Raw genomic sequence first — 7005 nt, 5'->3', positions numbered from 1 at the left:
CAATATATTATTAAAAAATAACTTTACGTATTAGTATTAGTCTCGATTGAGTATTAGTCTTTGTTGTACAAATAAATTATTACAATCACTGAATACATAGTTAGTGAAAAAATTATCACATTTATTAACTGAATTAATAATTTGTAATTATAAAAATAACAGTTATCCAAGAACATTCAAAACCCATCTATTTAAATTAATGATGACATTTTCAAGTAAATTACATTCTAGTAATGTTTACATATCCATACCAGTGTGAATTTTACTACACATAATTTGCCGTGTAAAGACAGAAAAAGTAGGGATACATGTAAAATATTTGCGAATTATGTACCCATAACCTTAAAGAAAAGCGTGGTGCGAAAACCGTTTATTCGATGAAGACGAGCCACGCTTTTCTTTGTCGAATGTGTGAGCTTTCTCAATTTTTTTTTATTTTTCGCTTTTTAGTTGATTTTTTTATAATGTGTTTAATTTTAGTCACTCGTAACTAAAGAAAAGCGTTTCTTAAAAATATTTTTTTCATATTTTTTTATTAGTTATTGAACTTTGACATATTATTTATTTTTAAGGCGGGACGAAGTTCGCCGGGTCAGCTAGTTTCAATATAAAGCTTTGTGCGGTACTGTATCCCAATAGCTTTTAGCTTTTAGGGAAATCCCTTTCAAATTTCAGTAATTCGGATTATCTAAAGGCATGTAACTCTGTGACCAAACGCCGTGAAAAGCGTTCAAGAATTTCGTTATTTTAATATGCAGCATATTGAAGCCTATTTTTCTTTAATGCATAGCTCGTGCGGGCCAATGATCTGGAAATATTTTTATGAAAATCTAAATCGTATTTGCGATAGTTTAAGGGGCTTTTCGGTTCACTGAAGCAATTTTATTAAAATCGCGTAATTTAATTCCCTTAACCCTTTCCTACGAGTAATAACATATTAACGATAAATCGTTTATGAGCGAAATTGATTTTAATATTTTAACAAATTTTAATTTACAGTATTTGAATAAAAGTTAACAAAACACATTTGCTTTTGTAAATAAGTTACTTCCGTCGCGTCGTCTATAGGACACATGCATTACCAGTAAAGGTTTTGAACCAAAAATAGTTCGAATGAACCTAACTTACCTTAGTACAAATATGCACATAAAAAAGTTATAGCCCTTTGAAGTTACAAAAAGAGAACGGATTTTTTCGAATATATCGAAAACTATTAGAGATTTTTTATTGAAAATGGATATGTGGCAGTCTTATGGCAGGATCATCTTAAAGAAAAATTATAGTGAAATTTGTGAACCTCATAAAAATTTTATGGGGGTTTTGTTCCCTTAAACCCCTCCAAGCTTTTGTGTACGTCTCAATTTAATTATTATCGTGGTACCATTAGTTAAATTTAATATTCTTAAAACTTTTTTGCCTCTTAGTATTTTTTCGATAAGGCAGTTTTTATCGAGTTGAGGCTAATTTTTTAATATGTTTACATAAAAATTTTATGGGGGTTTTGTTCTTTTAAACCCCCAAATTTTTGTGTACGTTCCAATTAAAATATTGCTGCGGTACCATTAGTTAAACACAGTGTTTTAAAACTTTTTTGCCTCTTTGTATTTTTTCGAGAAGGCACCTTTTATCGAGATATGGCTTCTTTTTTAATACAGTTCAAAATATACCTAAAAATGTAAATCATACATAAATTTTCATATTATTACAAAGTCTCCATAATCGTACTTAACCATATACAAATATCTGGTGGATTTGACAAATATTCAAAATATCTCGATAAAAACGGACTTTTCGAAAAAGTACTAAGCCAAAAAAGTTTTAAAAATATTGTGTTTAAGTAATAGTACTACAATAATAATTTAATTGGAACGTACACAAAAGTTTGGCGGGGTTTAAAGGAACTAAACTGGCGGGGTTTAAAGGAACTAAACCCCCATAAAATTTTTATAGGGTGTCCACTATTTCACTATAATTTTTTCTTAAGATGCTACTGTCATAAGAATGCCATATGTCCATTTTCAATAAAAAATCTTTAATAGTTTTCGATATATTGGAAAAAATAAATCGATTTTCATTTTGTAACTTCAAAAGGTTGTAACTTTTTTTATATGCACATTTGAACTAAGGTACAGTTGAGTCCGCGAGTCTTTACCCGTGCGTCATTAATACCTGGCGAGATAAAACACATACTTTTTATCTAGCATAATTCTCTTCCATGCATGAAACTCATGACAAACCAGCTGCCGTTTGTTATTAAGTAACAACACATGTTATTTTTATGAACCATCTAGACTCAGTGCATTGAAAAGAGATAGGTACAAAAGAAAGACGTTTCGGTATGTTTTCATATTTTAAGCACAATTTGTTTGACGTTTCTGATTTGTTTAATTTTGTGGCTGTCAGTTAGTTGAATTTTTTGCGGTTTTTGTCGAATTTTTGCGTTTTGAAGTTTCTTTATATTACACAAACAGTTGTTTTCACAACTAATTTTATATTGGACTTTTGAAATTTTAAGGTAAATAATTATATTTAGGCAATTAATATTTAAAACATACAAAGCTAACGTCATTCACACAGTAAAGAAATGACTGTGTTTAGATTTCCGTCAAAGTGAATAAAATAACAAAAATAAAATATGTTATTGGATTTTTTATAAATTGTTTATTTATTTATTAATCAATAATAATAAAAGAATTTATTAAGCTACTTCAAATGTAGCTGTAATTCTGCGCAAAAATTTTGAAGCAAAACTTACATTTGACATTCTATATATTTGATAACGTCAAATTTTATAATAAAACCCGTAATCGGAACAGTAGCCACTTTTTGTCAGTTGTTGTTGCGTGAAATAGATTTCCGACTTATTTCGTATGCTTTAAGTGATGCCGCACGGGTAAAGACTCGCGGACTCAACTGTAAGTTAGGTTCAATCAAACTATTTTTGGTCCCAGAATATGTGATTAAATTTATGACCTGTATTTTCGTTACACCCTGTATATTAGGTTCTAAAGATGACAAAAATGATATGTACAGATAGTAAAAGTTCAGTAGATAAACCTAAAAATGCAAAAACGTGTAGATCAATAAACCATACTAGAGCACAAATTATTCTGAAATTACATAATAAGACAACAATAACGTCATAATTTATTTAAGGACAAAGCGACACATAGGTATAACAGGCAATAAAATAGTGGATACACTAGGATAAGCACCCCACACTACATCTTAAACGACCTGAACTATTCATAAAATAAAACAAATTGGGTAAACGTGGCAAAACTTATACAGTGAGGACGTTTGAGTTGGAATAAATTCATTATCTCGAGAATGGGCGAATTTGGAGAGAAATTCTGAGACAAGTCGATTTTTATTTTTAAATTGTGACTTTTTGGCATATACATCATACTAATGACGTCATCCATCAGGCCGTGATGGCGTATTCGATGATTTTTTTAAATGAGAGTAGGGGTTGTGTGATAGCTCATTTGAAAGTTTATTTAATTATGTATTCAGTAGTATAAATATTAACATCATTATTTATACAGGGTGTACAACAATTTTTTTATATTTAATTATTTTGCACAAAAAATAAGGATGTAAGCTCTTTATTTAATTCAAAATTTACTTTATTGCTATCAGAAAAACAGGCAATAATGTTTATTTCACAAATAAACATTGATTTTCGCTTAAATGCAATGTTAAAACTGCTAAGAGACAGATGGGTGGCAGTTTTAACATTGAATTTAAGCGAAAAACAATTTTTATTTGTAAAATAAACATTTCTTTCTGTTTTCTGACAGCACTCAAATGTATTTTGAAAAAAATGAATTACGTACATTCTTCTTTTTGTCTCAATTAATTTAATTTAAAATTTTTTTTTTGGACACCCTGTATAAAAAACTATGTTAAAATTTATATTACTGAATACAAAATTAAATGACCATTCAAATGAGCTATCACACGACTCCTACTCTCATTTAAAAAAATCATCGATTACGTCATCACGCCCAGATGGATAACGTTACTAGTATGATATACAGTAAAACCTGTCAGTAACGGCCACTAAAAATGAAAGAACTATTGGCCGATATAGAAAGGTGGCCGCTATTGCCAGTTTTTGTAGTCTACATATAATTGGTTTGGGAAATTTTTAAACTGGCCGTTAGGACAGGTGGCCGATGTTGGCAGGTGGCCGTTAACACAGGTTTTACTGTATATGCCAAAAAGTCCTGATTTAAAAATAAAAATCGACCTGTCCCAGGATTTCTCTCCAAATTCGCCCCTTTCCGTGATAATGAATTTATTCCAACTCAAACGTCCTCACTGTATAATATCGAATCCACAACCGGACTAAACATAATACAATATCAAACTAGAATTCCCAGACAATCATTCTTCTTCTTTATTTGCTAATAGTGGTTTCTATTTGGGTTTTTATTCTTGTCTCTATTATTCTTGCAAACACCTTCCCAGGGATACTTGATATGGTTATTGGTGATATCTCGGTAATTATTATAGTTTCTCTTGTCTCCCTTTTTGTGTATTGGTATTATAATGTCTTTCTTCCAGTCCTTTGGTATTTCTGCTCTATTTATGATATCATTCATTAGTTTTTTCATGCTGTCCATTCCCTCTATTCTCATGAATTTTATCATTTCCGGAGTGATATGATCCATGCCTGGTGCTTTGCCTAATTTTACTCTTTCTATTGCTTTTTCTAATTCATCTCTTGTTATGGATTCCACCTGTTGTTCTTCATTCTTTTCTTGTATCTCCCCTATGTAATAAAATGGGTATGCCTGCATGTGTTAGCTCTTTGAAATGTTACCTCCAGCTTTCCATTATTTGTTTTTCTTCTTTTAGTATATTTCCATTCTTGTCTTTTATATCCGGCATAGTGTGTGCTCTTTCTTTTATCTGAGTTGCTTTAATGCGCTGTAGAAGTTTTTGGCTTTCCCTATAATTTTTTGTCACTTTTTATCCAAACCTCTCCCATGACCTTTCCTTTCCTGCTTTCACCGCTATTTTAACCTCTTTCCTTTTTTCTTTATATGCCTCGTAATCTTCCGGGTGCTTTGTGCTTAGATATCTCTTCCATTTGTCTTTTTTGATCTTTATTTTCTCTCGTATTTCTTCCGTCCACCATTCCGTTCTCCTCATGTTAGTATTTGTTATTTTTATTTTTCCGCAAGTTTTCTCAGCTGCTTTGATTATGCTGGTTTTTAGATCTTCCCATTTTTCTTCTCTATTTGTATTTTTTGCCCTACCTTTCAAAGTATTATTTAATTTTTCTTGGAATTTCTTTTTATATCTTTCCTCTTTTAATTTGTAACTTTTTATTTTTTCGTTAACTATATTTCTTCTCTTTTCTTCTTTTTCCTATGGTAATCTCATTCTTATTAATACTAGATGATGATCACTGCCAATTTCTGAGCCTCTTTTCACTTTCGTATCTTGTACTCTTTTCTATTTGTTGCTGTTCATTAAAAAGTAATCTATGATTGGTTTTTCGTTTCTGCTGTTTTGTACGCTCGAGTATTTGTGTACTTCTTTATGTTTAAATTTTGTATTTGTTATAACTAGTTTGTTCTCCATACATATTTCTATTATTTTTTCATCATTTCTCTTTAGTATTCCTTCTCCTTCTTTTCCCATGCACTCCTTTATTCCACTGTTGTTCTTTCCGACTCTACCGTTTAGATCTCCCATTAAAATTATATTTTCTTCTCCATTATCAATTTGCATTTGCAGCTCCTCGAAAAATTTATCTTTTTCTTCCTTTTTTGTTTCTTCATTTACTCCGTAGGATGTTAATATTGTCCATATTTTCTCGTCCATCAGTTTCATTTTCACCGATAACATTCTCTGGTTAACATTTCTTCTTTAACGTGTTGCAGTCTATTCAGTACAAACCAGGGAATGCTACCATATAGTTGCCCTGGTGCCTGATCCGAGACTAATGAATATAATTAGGAATTAAGCCCTGCACTGTAATGCAATCCTACTTTCAAAGGAAATTAATTAGTCTCCCCATATCTGTCTTAACACTAGTTGTTACTCCCCCGAACATGTCTTTTACAGTCTTTACATACACACAGGGAACTTCTTTCTTATTGAGAGTCTTTCATCGTGATGACCTTATAATCTTGGAGATCGACTTTCTTGCCATTGTTTAAATATTTTTTTGAATCTCGTCTGGTTACCACCAGGTCTCTTTATGCACAATGCCATTTCTCAGGTTTTTACAATAGCAGTAGTCTCTATTAATATTAGTATTTTTTCTCCAAATTTAATTATGACGTCTTTTCAGATTCCAGCTCATTTTTTCTACTCTTTTTGCCATGAATATACTATTTTTCTCATATATTAACATTCTCAACTTGATTTTTTCGGTGCTATCGATATTTCCATTTAGTTTCGCTTTTAATTCGATATTCAGTACAAGCAACATGTTGTTGGCTCACAATCTCATGAGAACTAATTAGTTCAGAAATGATGTTCACTTAGGTATGTGATAAGTTGATTGTGCCTTTTTTTGAAAATATTGGCCATATCTAAGCTTGTTGCCAATTCCACCATATCAGTATTATTCCTAGTTCCAAAGTTTAATCCTCCATATATTGTCTTCTTCTTATTCTTCCTTCTTGTAGGCTTTAAAGCCTGTTTCTTCTTCAATATTAGCCTCCTAAATTGTTTAAATTATCGCACTACCTTTTTCTTGTTCTGCCAATACTTCTCCGTCCATTTGGTGACTTATCTCGTGCTATTCATACTATCCTATCCTCTGCCATTCTACTAATGTGTTCGTTCCACTCCTGTTTCTTTTTTGTCGCCAATCCATTTATGTCTTCTACATTGCCTCCTCTTCTTATATTTTTGCTTCTCTCCCTATCCAACAGATTTTTCCCTGATATTCGTCGAAGCATTTTCATCTCTGTTGTTTCTAGTAGTCGTCTCGTTTTAGATGTGTCAAGTCTTGTCTCTGCCGTGTATGTCAATATA

This window comes from Diabrotica virgifera, chromosome 1 (assembly GCF_917563875.1).
Source record: "Diabrotica virgifera virgifera chromosome 1, PGI_DIABVI_V3a".
NCBI lineage: Eukaryota > Metazoa > Arthropoda > Insecta > Coleoptera > Chrysomelidae > Diabrotica > Diabrotica virgifera.
This window is presented reverse-complemented; position numbering follows the sequence as displayed.